The sequence below is a fragment of the Lissotriton vulgaris genome, chromosome 2_1 (assembly GCF_964263255.1).
Source record: "Lissotriton vulgaris chromosome 2_1, aLisVul1.2, whole genome shotgun sequence".
Classification (NCBI taxonomy): domain Eukaryota; kingdom Metazoa; phylum Chordata; class Amphibia; order Caudata; family Salamandridae; genus Lissotriton; species Lissotriton vulgaris.
This window is the reverse complement of record NC_141687.1, coordinates 75,042,348-75,063,614: the sequence shown is the minus strand read 5'-3', so window position 1 is coordinate 75,063,614 and position 21,267 is coordinate 75,042,348.

The following is a 21,267-nucleotide window of genomic DNA, read 5'->3' as shown; positions in this document are numbered from 1 at the left end:
CAAGCTTCTTGAGGGAAGGAGTACCTCAAGCACCCAGCAAGATTAGCACACCAAACCTTTTTGCTCTGGCAGCTCCAAATTGTCATTTCCATTCTCCACTATCCTGTCAGTGGTTTCCTTTTTTGCCTCACACAAGGGCCAGACCACTATTGTCCCTTGTGCATTCTTCATTGCTGCCATATGCTTTCCCACTTATAGGGGTGGCCTCTCCACTCATAGACCTGCTGTTCCACCAACATGCACCCATCCATGTCTGTTTACCCTGAGGTCAAATTTTGAGGCATATCAGATCCTTATTTCTAGCCCACATTCCTTTTTGCTATTATCAGCCCCTTGGTGGTGAGAGTTCTGTGTGTGTGGAGTGTGTTCAATCTCTCCAAATGTTGAGTACCTCTAGCCTGGGAGACAGTTTTGCCTGAGATCTAGTGACATAGCTCTGGCGCGCCCATGCAGCCTTCAGTAGCCAGTTAGCATTGGGCAGCCCCATTGTGCATGAAGAAAGGTTCCCAAACAGCTGCATCCTCTGGCACAGAGATCTGACCCTATTTTCCCCCCTCTTACACAACCTAGATTTTGTTTAGTAGGATGTATGTAGAAAGAGCAACTGGACCAGGCAAAAGCTAACCCAGATCACTATTTCTCGAGAGTGCTAAGTGCATACTCCCACCACCCTCTTTAGCTTCTCTACGGCATTTCAGTAATTGTTTAGCAGTTATGAGCAAGTTAGATGGTTTCTTGTTAACCTCATAGATGCTAGTAAACATCCCTCCCCAGTGCTGCGCTGTCCATTGGAACTAGTGCTGAATGGACGTCCAATGGTCGTGCGCAGCACTGGGAAGGTAGTGCTGCCGTCGGCCAATGCACCGACGCAGCACTTAAGGGGTTATGGGGTTCTGACAGCAGGGTGGTCTTTCAGCGAGGGTGCCTTTGCAACCTATGCTCCCACCACTATGTGAGTCGACATAGTATGGTGTGTCTGGAACTAGAAAAAGAACTCTGTCTCAGCCATCTGGCTGTCCTCCCAAAGGACAACTCCAGATTATCAGCCTCCCATCTTGGCACAAGCTCCCAATTTTCTGATTCATTTCTAGTCCCATCCCTCAGATCTCTGCATTTTCTGCACTTCAGTCTGTGCCACACTGTCCCATATCAGGGTTTGATTCACTAATGCCTTCTCCCATACAATTATCTAGTGGTCTCCTTTGTTGATCGAATCATGGACTTGGTATGACACTTTAGTTCTGCCATTGCCTCTGGTCCATACAAAGCTGTTGGGTAGCGCCTATTTCCCAGAATCACTGTATCTACTTTTAGGAATGGCTCATTGCAATGCAGAATAGTATTTCAAGCTATCCAGTAGTACAATTCCAATATCAGAGACTCCCTCGTGAGATCGGCAAAGCTGTCTGCACGTCCCCTCCATCACACAGTAGCATTGGGATTTCTGCCTCCAGCTTTCTTTTTTCTCTTTGTTTTCATAGAATAGGGTAAAACAGTGTGGACCATCAGTCAAAGTGAATACAAAACACTTCTAACATCAATTTCTGTCTGCACTCCCATGACCCTCCCCCACTCTTCGACCCTCCTGTTCCCACTCAGGAGAACTGCATGGATATGACTCACTCTGCTATAAAACTCAGGAGTCACTAAGGCTAGCATGCGTCATTTGTTCATGGCCACATGTGAAACATCTTAGAATAGGTCAAGAGTATAGTCTCGAAAAATTTGCAGATCTAATTTATTTACTTCTCACATTACCAATGTCCTTTATGTGGGAGGACCCCGCTTAACTATAATGTTGCTGGGGCACACACCAGGTGCTTTCCGTGGTGCTCTCACTCGATGTGCCTGGATTATGGGAATCTCATGTGGTGAGCCCTCTTTGGGTACAATAAGGAAAAGAGATTTATAGTACAGGATGATGTAATCACATTACTCTATTCCGAAACATTCCAGATCAGCACATTATCTCACCGTGATCCGTCTTCCAAATCTTTCAATTTTCCCACAGCGCCTTGATTTCTTCAACCTTATTAGACCCAGTATGTTCTTGACCTCTTTGCTCATGGCAAGTATGTCATCTTCGGTGTTTGCCACTAGGTCACCCATGCCTCTATTTCATTAGTCACTCACGACCTTCACCATTATATCCACTCTTTCCAACACGTCAAGTAGGTATGTCCTCCCGGGGTGTTGAAGGCCTTGAACATTGACCCCGTCTTTCCCAAGAGTCAGGTAGGTATGTCCTTTCCGGAATGTTGTAGACCTTGACCTTTGACCCCCCTCTTATCCACCCGTCAGATAGGTATGTCCTCTCCGTAATGTTGAAGACCTTGACTTTTGACCCCCCTCTTTCCCATGCGTCAGGTTGGTATGTCCTCTCAGAAGTGTTGAAGACCTTGACCTTTAACTCCCTCTTTTCCACACGTACGGTAGGTATGTCCTCTCCGTGGTGTTGAAGACCTTGACCTTTGACCCCCCTCTTTCCAACATTTCTGGGAGGTATGTCCTCGCCGGAGTGTTGAAGACCTTGACCTTTGACCCTCTCTTTTCCCACGTCTCAGGTAGGTATGTCCTCGCCGGAGTGTTGAAAACCTTGACCTTTGAACCCCTCTTTCCCACGCGTCAGGTAGCTATGTCCTTGCAGGCGTGTAGAAGACCTTGACCTTTGACCCCATCCTTCCCAAGCGTCCGGTAGGTATGTCCTCGTCAGAGTGTTGAAGACGTTGGCCTTTCACCCCCTCTTTCCCATGCTTTCCGGTAGGTATATCGTCGCCAGAGTGTTGAAGACGTTGACCTTTGAGCCCCCTCCTTCCCGCGCTTTCCGGTAGTTATGTCCTCGCCGGAGTGTTGAAGACCTTGACTTTTGACCTCCTCTTTCCCACACTTGCGGTAGGTATGTCCTCGCCGGAGTGTTGAAGACCCTTAACTTTGACCCAATCTTTTTCACACTTTCCGGTAGGTATGTCATCTCCGGAGTGTTGAAGCCTTGTCCTTTGAGCCCCTCTTTCCCATGCGTCAGGTAGGTATGTCCTCGCCGGAGTGTTGAAGACCTTGACATTTGAGCCCCTCTTTCCCACGTGTCAGGTAGGTATGTCCTCGCCGGAGTGTTGAAGACCTTGACCTTTGACCCTCTCTTTCCCACGCGTCCATCCGTCAGGTAGGTATATCCTCGCTGGAGTGTTAAAGACCTTGAACTTTGACCCCTCTTTCCCACGCGTCAGGTAGGTATGTCCTCGCCGGAGGGTTGAAGACCGTGACCTTTGACCCCCTCTTTTCCACGCATCAGGTAGCTATGTCCTCGCCAGAGTATTGAAGACCTTGACCTTTGACCTCCTCTTTCCCACATGTCAGGAAGCTATGTCCTCGCCGGAGTGTTGAGGACCTTGACCTTTGACTCCCTCTTGCCCACGCGTCAGGTAGCTATGTCCTCGCCGGAGTGTCGAAGACCGTAGCCTTTGACCCACTTTTTCCCACTCACCAGGTAGGTATGTCCTCTCCGTAGTGTCGATGACCTTGAACTTTGATCCACTCTTTCCAACACATTCCGGTAGGTATGTCCTCGCCGGAGTACTGTAGACCTTGACCTTTGACCCATTCTTTCCACCACTTTCCAGTAGGTATAACCTCGCCGGAGTGTTGAAGACCATGACCTTTGACACCCTCTTTCCCACGCATCAGATAGGCATGTCCTTGCCGGGAGTGTTGAAGACATTGACCTTTGACCCACTCTTTCCCACACTCTCCGGTAGGTATGTCCTCGCTGGTGTGTCGAAGACATTGACCTTTGACCCACTCTTTCCCCCACTTTCCGGTAGGTATGTCCTCGCTGGAGTGTTGAAGACATTTACCCTCCACCCCCTCTTTCCCACACTTCAGGTAGGTATGTCCTCATCGGAGTGTTGAAGACCTTGTCCTTTGAGCCCCTCTTTCCAACGCGTCAGGTAGGTATGTCCTCGCCGGAGTGTTGAAGACCTTGACCTTTGAGCCCCTCTTTCCCACGCGTCAGGTAGGTATGTCCTCGCCGGAGTGTTGAAGACCTTGACCTTTGACCCTCTCTTTCCCACGCGTCAGTTTAGGTATGTCCTCGCCAGAGTGTTAAAGACCTTGACCTTTGACCCCTCTTTCCCACGCGTCAGGTAGGAATGTCCTCGCCGGAGTATTGAAGACCGTGACCTTTGACCCCTCTTTTCCACGCATCAGGTCGCTATGTCCTTGCCGGAGTATTGAAGACCTTGACCTTTGACCCCCTCTTTCCCACGTGTCAGGAAGCTATGTCCTTGCCGGAGTGTTGACGACCTTGACCTTTGACCCCCTCTTGCCCACGTGTCAGGTAGCTATGTCCTCGCCGGTGTTTTGAAGACCTTGACCATTGATCCCCTCTTTCCCATGCGTCAGGTAGCTATGTCCTCGCCGGAGTGTTGAAGACCTTGACTTTGAATCCCCTCTTTCCTCCGCGTCAGGTAGGAATGTCCTCGCCAGAGTGTCGAAGACCTTGACCTTTGACCCCCTCTTTCCCACGCGTCAGGTAGGTATGTCCTCGCTGGAGTGTCGAAGACCGTAGCCTTTGACCCCCTCTTTCCCACTCGTCAGGTAGGTATGTCCTCTCCGTAGTGTTGATGACCTTGAACTTTGACCCACTCTTTCCAACACATTCCAGTAGGTATGTCCTCGCCGGAGTGTTGAAGACCATGACCTTTGACACCCTCTTTCCCATGCGTCAGATAGGTATGTCCTCGCCACAGTGTTGAAGACCTTGACCTTTGACCCCCTCTTCCGGACCCATCACGTAGTTATGTCCTTTAGGGAGTGTTGAAGACCTTGACCTTTTAACCCATCTTTCTCACGCGTCAGGTAGGTATGTCCTCTCTGGAGTGGGGAGGACCTTGACCTTTGACCTACTCTTTCCAACACTTTCCGGTAGGTATGTCCTCGCCGGAGTGTTAAAGACCTTGACCTTTGACCCACTCTTTCCCACACTCTCCGGTAGGTATGTCCTAGCTGGTGTGTCGAAGACATTGACCTTTGACCCACTGTTTCCCACACTTTCCGTTAGGTATGTCCTCGCCGGAGTGTTGAAGACCTTTACCCTTCACCCCCTCTTTCCCACGCTTCAGGTAGGTATGTCCTCAGCGGAGTGTTGAAGAAATTGACCTTTGGCCCCCTCTTTCCCACGCTTGCCGGTAGGTATGTCCTCGCCGGAGTGTTGAAGACCTTGTCCTTTGAGCCCCTCTTTCCACGGTGTCAGGTAGGTATGTCCTCGTTAGAGTGTTGAAGACCGTGACCTTTGACCCCCTCTTTTCCACGCATCAGGTAGCTATGTCCTTGCCGGAGTATTGAAGACCTTAACCTTTGACCCCCTCTTTCCCAAGCGTCAGGAAGCTATGCCTTCGCCGGAGTGTTGAAGACATTGACCTTTGACCCCCTCTTGCACACGCGTCAGGTAGCTATGTCCTCGCAGGAGTGTTGAAGACCTTGACCTTTGACCCCCTCTGTCCCAAGCGTCAGGTAGCTATGCACTCGCTGGAGTGTTGAAGACCTTGACCTTTGAATCCCCTCTTTCCTCGGCAACAGGTAAAGGTATGTTCTAGCCGGAGTGTCGAAGACCGTAGCCTTTGACCCCCTCTTTCCTGCTCGTCAGGTAGGTATGTCCTCTCCAGAGTGTCGATGACCTTGAACTTTGACCCACTCTTTCCAACACATTCCGGTAGGTATGTCCTCGCCGTAGTATTGAAGACCTTGACCTTTGACCCACTCTTTCCCACGCGTCAGGTAGGTAACTCCTCGCCAGGATGTTGAAGACCGTGATCTTTGACCCCAGCTATTCCACGCGTTAGGTAGCTATGTCCTCGCCAGAGTGTCAAAGACTTTGACCTTTGACCCACTCTTTCCCACACTCTCCGGTAGGTATGTCCTCGCTGGTGTGTCGAAGACATTGACCTTTGACCCACTGTTTCCCACACTTTCCGGTAGGTATGTCCTCGCCGGAGTGTTGAAGACCTTTACCCTTCAGCCCCTCTTTCCCACACTTCAGGTAGGTATGTCCTCATCGGAGTGTCGTAGACCTTGGCCTTTGACACACTTTTTCCCACGCGTCAGATTGGTATATCCTCACTGGAGTGTCAAAGACCTTGACCTTTGCCACCATCTTTCCCATGCGTCAGATAGGCATGTCCTCGCCACAGTGTTGAAGACCTTGACCTTCGACCCCCTCTTTCGGACCCATCACGTAGTTATGTCCTTTAGGGAGTGTTGAAGACCTTGACCTTTTAACCCATCTTTCTCACGCGTCAGGTAGGTATGTCCTCTCTGGAATGGGGAGGACCTTTACCTTTGACCTACTCTTTCCAACACTTTCCGGTAGGTATGTCCTCGCCGGAGTGTTAAAGACCTTGACCTTTGACCCACTCTTTCTCACACTCTCCAGTAGGTATGTCCTAGCTGGTGTGTCGAAGACATTGACCTTTGACCCACTGTTTCCCACACTTTCCGGTAGGTATGTCCTCGCCGGAGTGTTGAAGACCTTTACCCTTCACCCCCTCTTTCCCAAGCTTGCCGGTAGGTATGTCCTCGCCGGAGTGTTGAAGACTTTGACCTTTGACCCCCTCTTTCCCAAGCTTGCCGGTAGGTATGTCCTCGCCGGAGTGTTGAAGACCTTGTCCTTTAAGCCCCTCTTTCCCACGCGTCAGGTAGGTATGTCCTCGCCGGAGTGTTGAAGAACTTGGCATTTGACCCCCTCTTTCCCACGCGTCAGGTAGGTATGTCCGGAGTGTTGAAGACCTTGTCCTTTGACCCCTCTTTCCCACCTGTCAGGTAGGTATCTCCTCGCCGGGATGTTGAAGACCGTGATCTTTGACCCCCGCTATTCCACGCGTCAGGTAGTTATGTCCTCGCCAGAGTGTTAAAGACTTTGACCTTTGACCCACTCTTTCCCACACTCTCCGGTAGGTATGTCCTCGCTGGTTTGTCGAAGACATTGACCTTTGACCCACTATTTCCCACACTTTCCGGTAGGTATGTGCTCGCCGGAGTGTTGAAGACCTTTACCCTTCAGCCCCTCTTTCCCACGCTTCAGGTAGGTATGTCCTCATCGGAGTGTCGTAGACTTTGCCCTTTGACACACTTTTTCCCACTTGTCAGATAGGTATGTCCTCACTGGATTGTCAAAGACCTTGACCTTTGATCCCCTCAATCCCACACGTCAGGTAGGTATGTCCTCCCCGGAGTGTCAAAGACCTTGACCTTTGAGCCCCTCTTTTCTCATGCGTGAGGTAGGTATGTCCTCGCCGGAGTATTGAAGACCTTGACCTTTGACCCCCTCTTTCCCACATGTCAGGAAGCTATGTCTTCGCCGGAGTGTTGAAGACATTAACCTTTGACCCCCTCTTGCCCACGCGTCAGGTAGCTATGTCCTCGCCGGATTGTTGAAGACCTTGACCATTGACCCCTTCTTTCCCATTTGTCAGGTAGCTATGTTCTCGCTGGAGTGTTGAAGACCTTGACCTTTGAATCCCCTCTTTCCTCAGTGTCGGGTAGGTATGTCCTCGCTGGAGTGTCGAAGACCGTAGCCTTTGACCCCCTCTTTCCCGCTCGTCAGGTAGGTATGTCCTCACCGGAGTGTCGATGACCTTGAACTTTGACCCACTCTTTCCAACACATTCCGGTAGGTATGTCCTCGCCGGAGTATTGAATACCTTGACCTTTGACCCACTCTTTCCACCACTTTCCGGTAGGTATAACCTCGCTGGAGGTATGTCCTCTCCGCAGTGTTGAAGACCTTGACCTTTGACCCCCTCTTTCCCACACGTCAGGTAGGTATGTCCTCACTGAAGTATTGAAGACCATGACCTTTGACACCCTCTTTCCCACGCGTCAGAAAGGCATGTCCTCACCGGAGTGGTGAAGGCCTTGACCGTTGACCCCCTTTTTCCCTCGTGTCAGGTAAGTATGTCCTCTCCCGAGTGTCGAAGACCTTGACCTCTGAACCACTTTTTACAACACTTTCTAGTAGGTATGTCCTCGCCAGAGTGTTGAAGACCTTGACCTTTGACCCCTCTTTCCTACGAATCAGGTAGGTATGTCCTCACAGGAATGTTGAAGACCTTGACCTTTGACCCCCTCTTTCCCACGCGTGAGGTACGTATGTCCTCGTCAGAGTATCTAAGACCTTTACCTCTGACTCACTCTTTCCCACACATCCCGTAGGTATGTCCTCTCCGCAGAGTAGAAGACCTTGACCTTTGACACCCTCTTTCCCACGCATCAGGTAGTTATGTCCTGGCCGGAGTATCGACGACCATGACCTTTGACCAACTCTTTCCCACGCATCAGGTAGGTATATCCTGCCTGGAGTGTTGAAGACCTTCACCTTTGACCCCCTCTTTCCCAGGCAACAGGTAGGCATGTACTCGCCGGAGTGTCGAAGACCTTGACCTTTGAACCACTCTTTCTAACACTTTCCGGTAGGTATGTCCTCGCCGGAGTGTTGAAGACCTTGACCTTTGACCCCTCTTTCCCACGCATCAGGTAGGTATGTCCTCGCTAGAGTGTGTTAGACCTTGACATTTGACCCCCTCTTTCCAACGTGTCAGGTAGGTATGTCCTCGCTGGAGTGTGGAAGACCTTGACCTTTGAGTCCTCTTTTCCATGCGTCAGGTAGGTATCTCCTCGCTGGTGTGTTGAAGGCCTTGACCTTTGAACCCCCTTTTCCCCAAGCTTCAAGTAGGTATGTCCTCGCTGGAGTGTTGAAGGCCTTAACCTTTGACCCCCTTTTTCCCACACATCGGGTAGGTACGTCCTCGCCAGTGTGTTGAAGACCTTAACCTTTGACCCCCCTCTTTCCCACACATCAGGAAGGTATGTCCTTGCCGGAGTGTAGAAGACCTTGACCTTTGAACCACTCTTTCCAACAATTTCCGGTTGGCATGTCCTCGCCAGAGTGTCAAAGACCTTGACCTTTGACCCACTTTTTCCAACACTTTCCTGTAGGTATGTCCTCGCCAGAGTGTTGAAGACCTTGACCTTTGACCCCTTCTTTCCCACACATCAGGTAGGTATGTCCTCGCCGGAGTGTTGAAGACCTGGACCTTTCACCCCTCTTTCCCACACGTCAGAAAGGTATGTCGTCTCCGGAGTGTTGTAGACCTTGATCTTTGACCCCTCTTTCCATCGCGTCAGTTTGGTATGTACTCGCCGGAGTGTTCAACACCTTGACCTTTGACCCCCTCTTTCCCATGCGTCCGGTGGGTATGAACTTGCTGGAGTATTGGAGACCTTGACCTTTGACTCCCTCTTTCCCACACGTCAGGTAGGTATGTCCTCGCCGGAGTGTTGAAGACCTTGACATTTTACCCCTTCTTTCCCAGGCATCAGGTAGATATGTCCTCTCCAGAGTGTTGAAGACCTTGACTTTTGACCCCCTCTTTCCCAGGAGTCAGGTAGGTATGTCCTCGCCGGAGTGTCGAAGACATTGACCTTTGACGCCCTTCTTCCCACGCGTCAGGTAGTCGAAGCCTTTGACCCACTCTTTCCCATGGCTCAGGTAGGTATGTCCTCGCAGGAGTGTTGAAGACCTTGACGTTTGACCATCTCTTTCCCACGTGTCAGATAGGTATGTCCTCTCCGGAATGCTGAAGACCTTGACCTTTGACCCACACTTTCCCACGCCTCAGGTAGGTATATCCTCACAGGAGTGCCAAAGACTTTGACATTTGACCCACTCTTTCCCACGTGTCAGGTAGGTATGTCCTCGCCGGAGTGTCAAAGACCTTTGCCCTTTGACCCCCTCCTTCCCACGCGTCAGGTAGGTATGTCATTCCTGGAGTGTCGAAGACCTTGACCTTTGACCTCCTCTTTCCCAAGCGTCAGGTAGCTATTTCCTCTCCCGAGTGTTGAAAACCTTGATCTTTGACCCTTGCTTTCCCACGTTTCCGGTAGGTATTGCCTTCCGGAGTGTTGAAGACCTTGACCTTTGACCCCTCTTTCCTACGAATCAGGTAGGTATGTCCTCACAGGAATGTTGAAGACCTTGACCTTTGACACCCTCTTTCCCACGCGTCAGGTAGGTATGTCCTCGCCAGAGTGTTGAAGACCTTGATATTTGACCCCCTCTTTCCCACGCGTCAGGTATGTATGTCCTAGCCGGAGTGTTAAATAACCTGTACCTTTGACGCACTCTTTCCCAAGCGTCAGGTAGCTATGACCTTGTGGGAGTTGAAGACCTTGTCCTTTCACCCCCTCTTTTCCTCACGTCAGGTAGGAATGTCCTCGCCGGAGTGTTGAAGACCATAACCTTTGACCCTCTTTATCCCACACTTTCCAGTACGAATGTCCTCTCCGGAGTGTCAAAGACTTTGACCCACTCTTTCCCACACGTCAGGTAGGTATTTCCTCGCCAAAGTGTTGTTGAAGACCTTGACCTTTGAACCACGTGTCTGTCAGGTATGTCCTCGCCGGTGTGTCGAAGACCTTGACCTTTATCCCACTCTTTCCCACGCGTCAGGTAGGTATGTATTTGCAGGAGTGTCGAAGACCTTGACCTTTGACCTCCTCTATCCCACGCGTCAAGTAGGTTCGTCCTCGCCAGAGTTTCGAAGACCTTGATCTTTGACCCCCTCTTTCCCGCGCGTCATGTAGGTATGTCCTCGCCGGAGAGTCGAAGACCTTGATATTTGACCCACTCTTTCCAACGCTTCCGGTAGGTATATCCTCTCCGGAGTGATGAAGACCTTGACCTTTGACCCACTCTTTTACAGTGCTTCCGGTAGGAATGACCTTGCCAGAGAGTCGAAGAACTTGACCTCTGACCCACTCTTTCCCATGCTTTCAGTAGGTATGTCCTCGCCGGAGTGTCGAAGACCTTGACCTTTGACCCACTCTTTCCCACGCGTCAGGTAGGTATTGCCTTGCCGGAGTGTCAAAGACCTTGATCATTGACCCACACTTTACCACGCGTCAGGTAGGTAAGTCCTCACCGGAGTGTTGAAGACCTTGACCGTTGACCCACTCTTTCCCACACATCAGGTAGGTATGTCTTCACAGGAGTGTTGAAGACCTTGACCTTTGACCCCATCTTTCCCACGCCTCGGGTAGGTATGTCCTCGCCGGAGTGTCGAAGACCTTGACCTTTGACCCACTCTTTCCCACGCGTCAGGTAGGTATTGCCTTGCCGGAGTGTCAAAGACCTTGCTCTTTGACCCACACTTTCCCACGCGTCAGGTAGGTAAGTCCTCACCGGAGTGTTGTAGACCTTGACCTTTGACCCGTTCTTTCCCACACGTCAGGAAGGCATGTCGTCTCTGGAGTGTTGAAGACCTTGATATTTGACCCCCTCTTTCCCACGCGTCAGGTATGTATGTCCTAGCCGGAGTGTTGAATAACCTGTACCTTTGACGCACTCTTTCCCAAGCGTCAGGTGGCTATGACCTTGTGGGTGTTGAAGACCTTGTCCTTTCACCCCCTCTTTTCCTCACGTCAGGTAGGAATGTCCACGCCGGAGTGTTGAAGACCATAACCTTTGACCCTCTTTATCCCACACTTTCCAGTACGAATGTCCTCTCCGGAGTGTCAAAGACTTTGACCCACACTTTCCCACGCGTCAGGTAGGTATGTCCTCGCCAAAGCGTTGAAGACCTTGACCTTTGAACCACGTGTCTGTCAGGTATGTCCTCGCCGGTGTGTCGAAGACCTTGACCTTTATCCCACTCTTTCCCACGCGTCAGGTAGGTATGTATTTGCAGGAGTGTCGAAGACCTTGACCTTTGACCTCCTCTATCCCACGCGTCAAGTAGGTTCGTCCTTGCCAGAGTTTCGAAGACCTTGATCTTTGACCCCCTCTTTCCCGCGCGTCATGTAGGTATGTCCTCGCCGGAGAGTCGAAGACCTTGATATTTGACCCACTCTTTCCAACGCTTCCGGTAGGTATATCCTCTCCGGAGTGACGAAGACCTTGACCTTTGACCCACTCTTTTACAGTGCTTCCGGTAGGAATGACCTTGCCAGAGAGTCGAAGAACTTGACCTCTGACCCACTCTTTCCCATGCTTTCAGTAGGTATGTCCTCGCCGGAGTGTCGAAGACCTTGACCTTTGACCCACTCTTTCCCACGCGTCAGGTAGGTATTGCCTTGCCGGAGTGTCAAAGACCTTGATCATTAACCCACACTTTACCACGCGTCAGGTAGGTAAGTCCTCACCGGAGTGTTGAAGACCTTGACCGTTGACCCACTCTTTCCCACACATCAGGTAGGTATGTCTTCGCAGGAGTGTTGAAGACCTTGACCTTTGACCCCATCTTTCCCACGTCTCGGGTAGGTATGTCCTCGCCGGAGTGTCGAAGACCTTGACCTTTGACCCACTCTTTCCCACGCGTCAGGTAGGTATTGCCTTGCCGGAGTGTCAAAGACCTTGCTCTTTGACCCACACTTTCCCACGCGTCAGGTAGGTAAGTCCTCACCGGAGTGTTGTAGACCTTGACCTTTGACCCGTTATTTCCCACACGTCAGGAAGGCATGTCGTCTCTGGAGTGTTGTAGACCTTGATATTTGACCCCTCTTTCCATCGCGTCAGTTTGGTATGTACTCGCCGGAGTGTTCAACACCTTGACCTTAGACCCCCTCTTTCTTATGCGTCAGGTAGGTATGAACTTGCCGGAGTATTGGAGACCTTGACCTTTGACTCCCTCTTTCCCACACATCAGGTAGGTGGTATGTCCTCGCCGGAGTGTTGAAGACCCCTTCTTTCCCAGGCATCAGGCAGATATGTCCTCTCCAGAGTGTTGAAGACCTTGACCTTTGACCCCCTCTTTCCCACGAGTCAGGTAGGTATGTCCTCGCCGGAGTGTCGAAGACATTGACCTTTGACGCCCTTGTTCCCACGCGTCAGGTAGTCGAAGTCTTTGACCCACTCTTTCCCATGGCTCAGGTAGGTATGTCCTCGCAGGAGTGTTGAAGACCTTGACGTTTGACCATCTCTTTCCCACGCGTCAGATAGGTATGTCCTCTCCGGAGTGTTGAAGACCTTGACCTTTGACCACAACTTTTCCACGCCTCAGGTAGGTATATCCTCACAGGAGTGCCAAAGACTTGGACATTTGACCCACTCTTTCTCACGTGTCAGGTAGGTATGTCCTCGTCGGAGTGTCAAAGACCTTGCCCTTTGACCCACTCTATCCCACGTGTCAGGTAGGTATGTCCTCGCCGGAGTGTCAAAGACCTTTGCCCTTTGACCCCCTCCTTCCCACGCGTCAGGTAGGTATGTCATTCCTGGAGTGTCGAAGACCTTGACCTTTGACCTCCTCTTTCCCAAGCGTCAGGTAGCTATTTCCTCTCCCGAGTGTTGAAAACCTTGATCTTTGACCCTTGCTTTCCCACGCTTCCGGTAGGTATTGCCTCCCGGAGTGTTGAAGACCTTGACCTTTGACCCCTCTTTCCTACGAATCAGGTAGGTATGTCCTCACAGGAATGTTGAAGACCTTGACCTTTGGCACCCTTTTTCCCACGCGTCAGGTAGGTATGTCCTCGCCAGAGTGTTGAAGACCTTGATATTTGACCCCCTCTTTCCCACGCGTCAGGTATGTATGTCCTAGCCGGAGTGTTGAATAACCTGTACCTTTGACGCACTCTTTCCCAAGCGTCAGGTAGCTATGACCTCGTGGGAGTTGAAGACCTTGTCCTTTCACCCCCTCTTTTCCTCACGTCAGGTAGGAATGTCCTCGCCGGAGTGTTGATGACCATAACCTTTGACCCTCTTTATCCCACACTTTCCAGTACGAATGTCCTCTCCGGTGTGTCAAAGACTTTGACCCACACTTTCCCACGCGTCAGGTAGGTATGTCCTCGCCAAAGTGTTGAAGACCTTGACCTTTGAACCACGTGTCTGTCAGGTATGTCCTCGCCGGTGTGTCGAAGACCTTGACCTTTATCCCACTCTTTCCCACGCGTCAGGTAGGTATGTATTTGCAGGAGTGTCGAAAACCTTGACCTTTGACCTCCTCTTTCCCACGCGTCAAGTAGGTTTGTCCTCGCCAGAGTTTCGAAGACCTTGACCTTTGACCCCCTCTTTCCCACGCGTCATGTAGGTATGTCCTCGCCGGAGAGTCGAAGACCTTGATATCTGACCCACTCTTTCCAACGCTTCCGGTAGGTATATCCTCTCCGGAGGGACGAAGACCTTGACCTCTGAACCACTCTTTTCCAGTGCTTCCGGTAGGAATGACCTTGACTGAGAGTCGAAGAACTTGACCTCTGACCCACTCTTTCCCATGCTTTCAGTAGGTATTTCTTCGCAGGAGTGTTGAAGACCTTGACCTTTGACCCCATCTATCCCACGCCTCAGGTAGGTATTTCCTCGCCGGAGTGTCGAAGACCTTGACCTTTGACCCACTCTTTCCCACGCATCAGGTAGGTATTGCCTTGCCGGAGTGTCAAAGACCTTGATCATTGACCCACACTTTCCCACGCGTCAGGTAGGTAAGTCCTCACTGGAGTGTTGAAGACCTTGACCGTTGACCCACTCTTTCCCACACATCAGGTAGGTATGTCTTCGCAGGAGTGTTGAAGACCTTGACCTTTGACCCCATCTTTCCCACGCCTCGGGTAGGTATGTCCTCGCCGGAGTGTCGAAGACCTTGACCTTTGACCCACTCTTTCCCACGCGTCAGGTAGGTATTGCCTTGCCGGAGTGTCAAAGACCTTGCTCTTTGACCCACACTTTTCCCACGCGTCAGGTAGGTAAGTCCTCACCGGAGTGTTGAAGACCTTGACCGTTGACCCACTCTTTCCCACACATCAGGTAGGTATGTCCTCGCCCGAGTGTTGTAGACCTTGACCTTTGACCCGTTCTTTCCCACACGTCAGGTAGGTATTTCCTCGCCGGAGTTTTGGAGACCTTGACCTTTGACCCCCTTTTTCCAACGAGTCAGGTAGGTGTGTCCTCGCCCGAGTGTTGAAGACCTTAACCTTTGACATCCTCTTTCCCACGCTTCAGGTAGGTATGTCCTCGCCGGAGTGTTGAAGACCTTTACATTTGACACCCTCTTTCCAACCCATCAGGTAGGTATGTCCTCGCCGGAGTGTTGAAGACCTGGACCTTTCACCCCTCTTTCCCACACCTCAGGGAGGTATGTCGTCTCTGGAGTGTTGTAGACCTTGATCTTTGACCCCTCTTTCCATTGCGTCAGTTTGGTATGTACTCGCCGGAGTGTTCAACACCTTGACCTTAGACCCCCTCTTTCTTATGCGTCCAGTAGGTATGAACTTGCCGGAGTATTGGAGACCTTGACCTTTGACTCCCTCTTTCCCACACGTCAGGTAGGTGGTATGTCCTCGCCGGAGTGTTGAAGACCCCTTCTTTCCCAGGCATCAGGTAGATATGTCCTCTCCAGAGTGTTGAAGACCTTGACCTTTGACCCCCTCTTTCCCACGAGTCAGGTAGGTATGTCCTCGCCGGAGTGTCGAAGACATTGACCTTTGACGCCCTTCTTCCCACGCGTCAGGTAGTCGAAGGCTTTGACCCACTCTTTCCCATGGCTCAGGTAGGTATGTCCTCGCAGGAGTGTTGAAGACCTTGACGTTTGACCATCTCTTTCCCACGTGTCAGATAGGTATGTCCTCTCCGGAGTGTTGAAGACCTTGACCTTTGACCACAACTTTCCCACGCCTCAGGTAGGTATATCCTCACAGGAGTGCCAAAGACTTTGACATTTGACCCACTCTTTCTCACGTGTCAGGTAGGTATGTCCTCGTCGGAGTGTCAAAGACCTTGCCCTTTGACCCACTCTATCCCACGTGTCAGGTAGGTATGTCCTCGCCGGAGTGTCAAAGACCTTTGCCCTTTGACACCCTCCTCCCCACGCGTCAGGTAGGTATGTCATTCCTGGAGTGTCGAAGACCTTGACCTTTGACCTCCTCTTTCCCAAGCGTCAGGTAGCTATTTCCTCTCCCGAGTGTTGAAAACCTTGATCTTTGACCCTTGCTTTCCCACGCTTCCGGTAGGTATTGCCTCCCGGAGTGTTGAAGACCTTGACCTTTGACCCCTCTTTCCTACGAATCAGGTAGGTATGTCCTCACAGGAATGTTGAAGACCTTGACCTTTGACACCCTTTTTCCCACGCGTCAGGTAGGTATGTCCTCGCCAGAGTGTTGAAGACCTTGATATTTGACCCCCTCTTTCCCACGCGTCAGGTATGTATGTCCTAGCCGGAGTGTTGAATAACCTGTGCCTTTGACGCACTCTTTCCCAAGCGTCAGGTAGCTATGACCTCGTGGGAGTTGAAGACCTTGTCCTTTCACCCCCTCTTTTCCTCACGTCAGGTAGGAATGTCCTCGCCGGAGTGTTGAAGACCATAACCTTTGACCCTCTTTATCCCACACTTTCCAGTACGAATGTCCTCTCCGGTGTGTCAAAGACTTTGACCCACACTTTCCCACGCTTCAGGTAGGTATGTCCTCGCCAAAGTGTTGAAGACCTTGACCTTTGAACCACGTGTCTGTCAGGCATGTCCTCGCCGGTGTGTCGAAGACCTTGACCTTTATCCCACTCTTTCCCATGCGTCAGGTAGGTATGTATTTGCAGGAGTGTCGAAGACCTTGACCTTTGACCTCCTCTTTCCCATGCGTCAAGTAGGTTTGTCCTCGCCAGAGTTTCGAAGGCCTTGACCTTTGACACCCTCTTTCCCGCGCGTCATGTAGGTATGTCCTCGCCGGAGAGTCGAAGACCTTGATATCTGACCCACTCTTTCCCATGCTTTCAGTAGGTATTTCTTCGCAGGAGTGTTGAAGACCTTGACCTTTGACCCCATCTATCCCACGCCTCAGGTAGGTATGTCCTCGCCGGAGTGTCGATGACCTTGACCTTTGACCGACTCTCTCCCACGCGTCAGGTAGGTATTGCCTTGCCGGAGTGTCAAAGACCTTGATCATTGACCCACACTTTCCCACGCGTCAGGTAGGTAAGTCCTCACCAGAGTGTTGAAGACCTTGACCGTTGACCCACTCTTTCCCACACATCAGGTAGGTATGTCTTCGCAGGAATGTTGAAGACCTTGACCTTTGACCCCATCTTTCCCACGCCTCGGGTAGGTATGTCCTCGCCGGAGTGTCGAAGACCTTGACCTTTGACCCACTCTTTCCCACGCGTCAGGTAGGTATTGCCTTGCCGGAGTGTCAAAGACCTTGCTCTTTGACCCACACTTTCCCACGCGTCAGGTAGGTAAGTCCTCACCGGAGTGTTGAAGACCTTGACCGTTGACCCACTCTTTCCCACACATCAGGTAGGTCTGTCCTCGCCCGAGTGTTGTAGACCTTGACCTTTGACCCGTTCTTTCCCACACGTCAGGTAGGTATGTCCTCGCCGGAGTTTTGGAGACCTTGACCTTTGACCCCCTCTTTCCAACGAGTCAGGTAGGTGTGTCCTCGCCTGAGTGTTAAAGACCTTAACCTTTGACATCCTCTTTCCCACGCATCAGGTAGGTATGTCCTCGCCGGAGTGTTGAAGACCTTTACATTTGACACCCTCTTTCCAACGCATCAGGTAGGTATGTCCTCGCCGGAGTGTTGAAGACCTGGACCTTTCACCCCTCTTTCCCACACGTCAGGAAGGTATGTCGTCTCTGGAGTGTTGTAGACCTTGATCTTTGACCCCTCTTTCCATCGCGTCAGTTTGGTATTTACTCGCCGGAGTGATCAACACCTTGACCTTAGACCCCCTCTTTCTTATGCGTCCGGTAGGTATGAACTTGCCGGAGTATTGGAGACCTTGACCTTTGACTCCCTCTTTCCCACACGTCAGGTAGGTGGTATGTCCTCGCCGGAGTGTTGAAGACCCCTTCTTTCCCAGGCATCAGGTAGATATGTCCTCTCCAGAGTGTTGAAGACCTTGACCTTTGACCCCCTCTTTCCCACGAGTCAGGTAGGTATGTCCTCGCCGGAGTGTCGAAGACATTGACTTTTGACGCCCTTCTTCCCACGCATCAGGTAGTCGAAGCCTTTGACCCACTCTTTCCCATGGCTCAGGTAGGTATGTCCTCGCAGGAGTGTTGAAGACCTTGACGTTTAACCATCTCTTTCCCACGCGTCAGATAGGTATGTCCTCTCCGGAGTGTTGAAGACCTTGACCTTTGACCACAACTTTCCCACACCTCAGGTAGGTATATCCTCACAGGAGTGCCAAAGACTTTGACATTTGACCCACTCTTTCTTACGTGTCAGGTAGGTATGTCCTCGTCGGAGTGTGAAAGTCCTTACCCTTTGACCCCCTCCTTCCCACCCGTCAGGTAGGTATGTCATTGCTGGAGTGTCGAAGACCTTGACCTTTGACCTCCTCTTTCTCAGGCGTCAGGTAGCTATTTCCTCTCCAGAGTGTTGAAAACCTTGATCTTTGACCCTTGCTTTCCCACACTTCCGGTAGGTATTGCCTCCCGGAGTGTTGAAGACCTTGACCTTTGACCCCCTCTTTCCTACGAATCAGGTAGGTATGTCCTCTCAGGAGTGTTGAAGACCTTGACCTTTGACACCCTCTTTCCCACGCGTCAGGTAGGTATGTCCTCGCCAGAGTGTTGAAGACCTTGATATTTGACCCCCTCTTTCCCACGCGTCAGGTATTTATGTCCTCGCCGGAGTGTTGAATAACCTGTTCCTTTGATGCACTCTTTCCCAAGCGTCAGGTAGCTATGACCTCGTCGGAGTTGAAGACCTTGTCCTTTCACCCCCTCTTTTCCTCACGTCAGATAGGAATGTCCTCACCGGAGTGTTGAAGACCATAACCTTTGACCCTCTTTATCCCACACTTTCCAGTAGAAATGTCCTCTCCGGAGAGTCAAAGACTTTGACCCACACTTTCCCACGCATCAGGTTGGTATGTCCTCGCCAAAGTGTTGAAGACCTTGACCTTTGAACCACGTGTCTGACAGGTATGTCCTCCCCGGTGTGTCGAAGACCTTGACCTTTATCCCACTCTTTCCCACGAGTCAGGTAGGTATGTATTTGCAGGAGTGTCGAAGACCTTGACCGTTGACCATCTCTTTCCCACGCGTCAACTAGGTTTGTCCTCGCCAGAGTGTCGAAGACCTTGACCTTTGACCTCCTCTTTCCCGCGCGTCATGTAGGTATGTCCTCGCCGGAGAGTGGAAGACCTTGATATCTGACCCACTCTTTCCAACGCTTCCGGTAGGTATATCCTCTCCGGAGTGACGAAGACCTTGACCTCTGACCCACTCTTTTCCAGTGCTTCCAGTAGGAATGACCTTGCCAGAGAGTCGAAGAACTTGACCTCTGACCCACTCTTTCCCATGCTTTCAGTAGGTATTTCTTCGCAGGAGTGTTGAAGACCTTGACCTTTGACCCCATCTTTCCCACGCCTCAGGTAGGTATGTCCTCGCCAGAGTGTCGAAGACCTTGACCTTTGACCCACTCTTTCCCACGCGTCAGGTAGGTATTGCCTTGCCCGAGTGTCAAAGACCTTGATCATTGACCCACACTTTCCCACGTGTCAGGTAGGTAAGTCCTCACCGGAGTGTTGAAGACCTTGACCGTTGACCCACTCTTTTCCACACATCAGGTACGTATGTCTTCGCCGGAGTGTCAAAGACCTTGACCTTTGACCCCCTCTTTCCCACGCATCAGGTAGGTATGTCCTCGCCAGAGTGTTGAAGACCTTGATATTTGACCCCCTCTTTCCCACGCGTCAGGTATGTATGTCCTAGCCGGAGTGTTGAATAACCTGTACCTTTGACGCACTCTTTCCCAAGCGTCAGGTAGCTATGACCTCATCGGAGTTGAAGACCTTGTCCTTTCACCCCCTCTTTTCCTCTTGTCAGGTTGGAATGTACTCGCCGGAGTGTTGAAGACTTTGACCCACACTTTGCCACGCGTCAGGTAGGTATGTCCTCGCCAAAGTGTTGAAGACCTTGACCTTTGAACCACGTGTCTGACAGGTATGTCCTCGCCGGAGTGTCGAAGACCTTGACCTTTGACCCACTCTTTCCCACGCGTCAGGTAGGTATTGCCTTGCCGGAGTGTCAAAGACCTTGATCATTGACCCACACTTTTCCACGCGTCAGGTAGGTAAGTCCTCACCGGAGTGTTGAAGACCTTGACCGTTGACCCATTCTTTCCCACACATCAGGTAGGTATGTCCTCGCCCGAGTGTTGTAGAACTTGACCTTTGACCCGTTCTTTCGCACACGTCAGGTAGGTATGTCCTCGCCGGAGTTCTGGAGACCTTGACCTTTGAGTCCCTCGTTCCAACGAGTCAGGTAGGTGTGTCCTCACCCGAGTGTTGAAGACCTTAACCTTTGACATCCTCTTTCCCACGCTTCAGGTAGGTATGTCCTCGCCGGAGTGTTGTAGACCTTGACCTTTGACCTGTTCTTTCCCACACGTCAGGTAGGTATGTCCTCGCCGGAGTTCTGGAGACCTTGACCTTTGACCCCCTCTTTCCAACGAGTCAGGTAGGTGTGTTCTCACCCGAGTGCTGACGACCTTAACCTTTGACATCCTCTTTCCCACGCTTCAGGTAGGTATGTCCTCGCCGGAGTGTTGAAGACCTTTACATTTGACACCCTCTTTCCAATGCATCAGGTAGGTATGTCCTCGCCGGAGTGTTGAAGACCTGGACCTTTCACCCCTCTTTCCCACACGTCAGGAAGGTATGTCGTCTCCGGAGTGTTGTAGACCTTGATCTTTGACCCCTCTTTACATCGCGTCAGTTTGGTATGTACTCGCCGGAGTGTTCAACACCTTGACCTTAGACCCCCTCTTTCCCATGCGTCCGGTAGGCATGAACTTGCCGGAGTATTGGAGACCTTGACCTTTGACTCCCTCTTTCCCACACGTCAGGTAGGTGGTATGTCCTCGCCGGAGTTTTGAAGACCCCTTCTTTCCCAGGCATCAGGTAGATATGTCCTCTCCAGAGTGTTGAAGACCTTGACTTTTGACCCCCTCTTTCCCACGTGTCAGGTAGGTATGTCCTCGCCGGAGTGTCGAAGACATTGACCTTTGACGCCCTTCTTCCCACGCGTCAGGTAGTCGAAGCCTTTGACCCACTCTTTCCCATGGCTCAGGTAGGTGTGTCCTCGCAGGAGTGTTGAAGACCTTGACGTTTGACCATCTCTTTCCCACGCGCCAGATAGGTATGTCCTCTCCGGAGTGTTGAAGACCTTGACCTTTGACCACAACTTTCCCACGCCTCAGGTAGGTATATCCTCACAGGAGTGCCAAAGACTTTGACATTTGACCCACTCTTTCTCACGTGTCAGGTAGGAATGTCCTCGA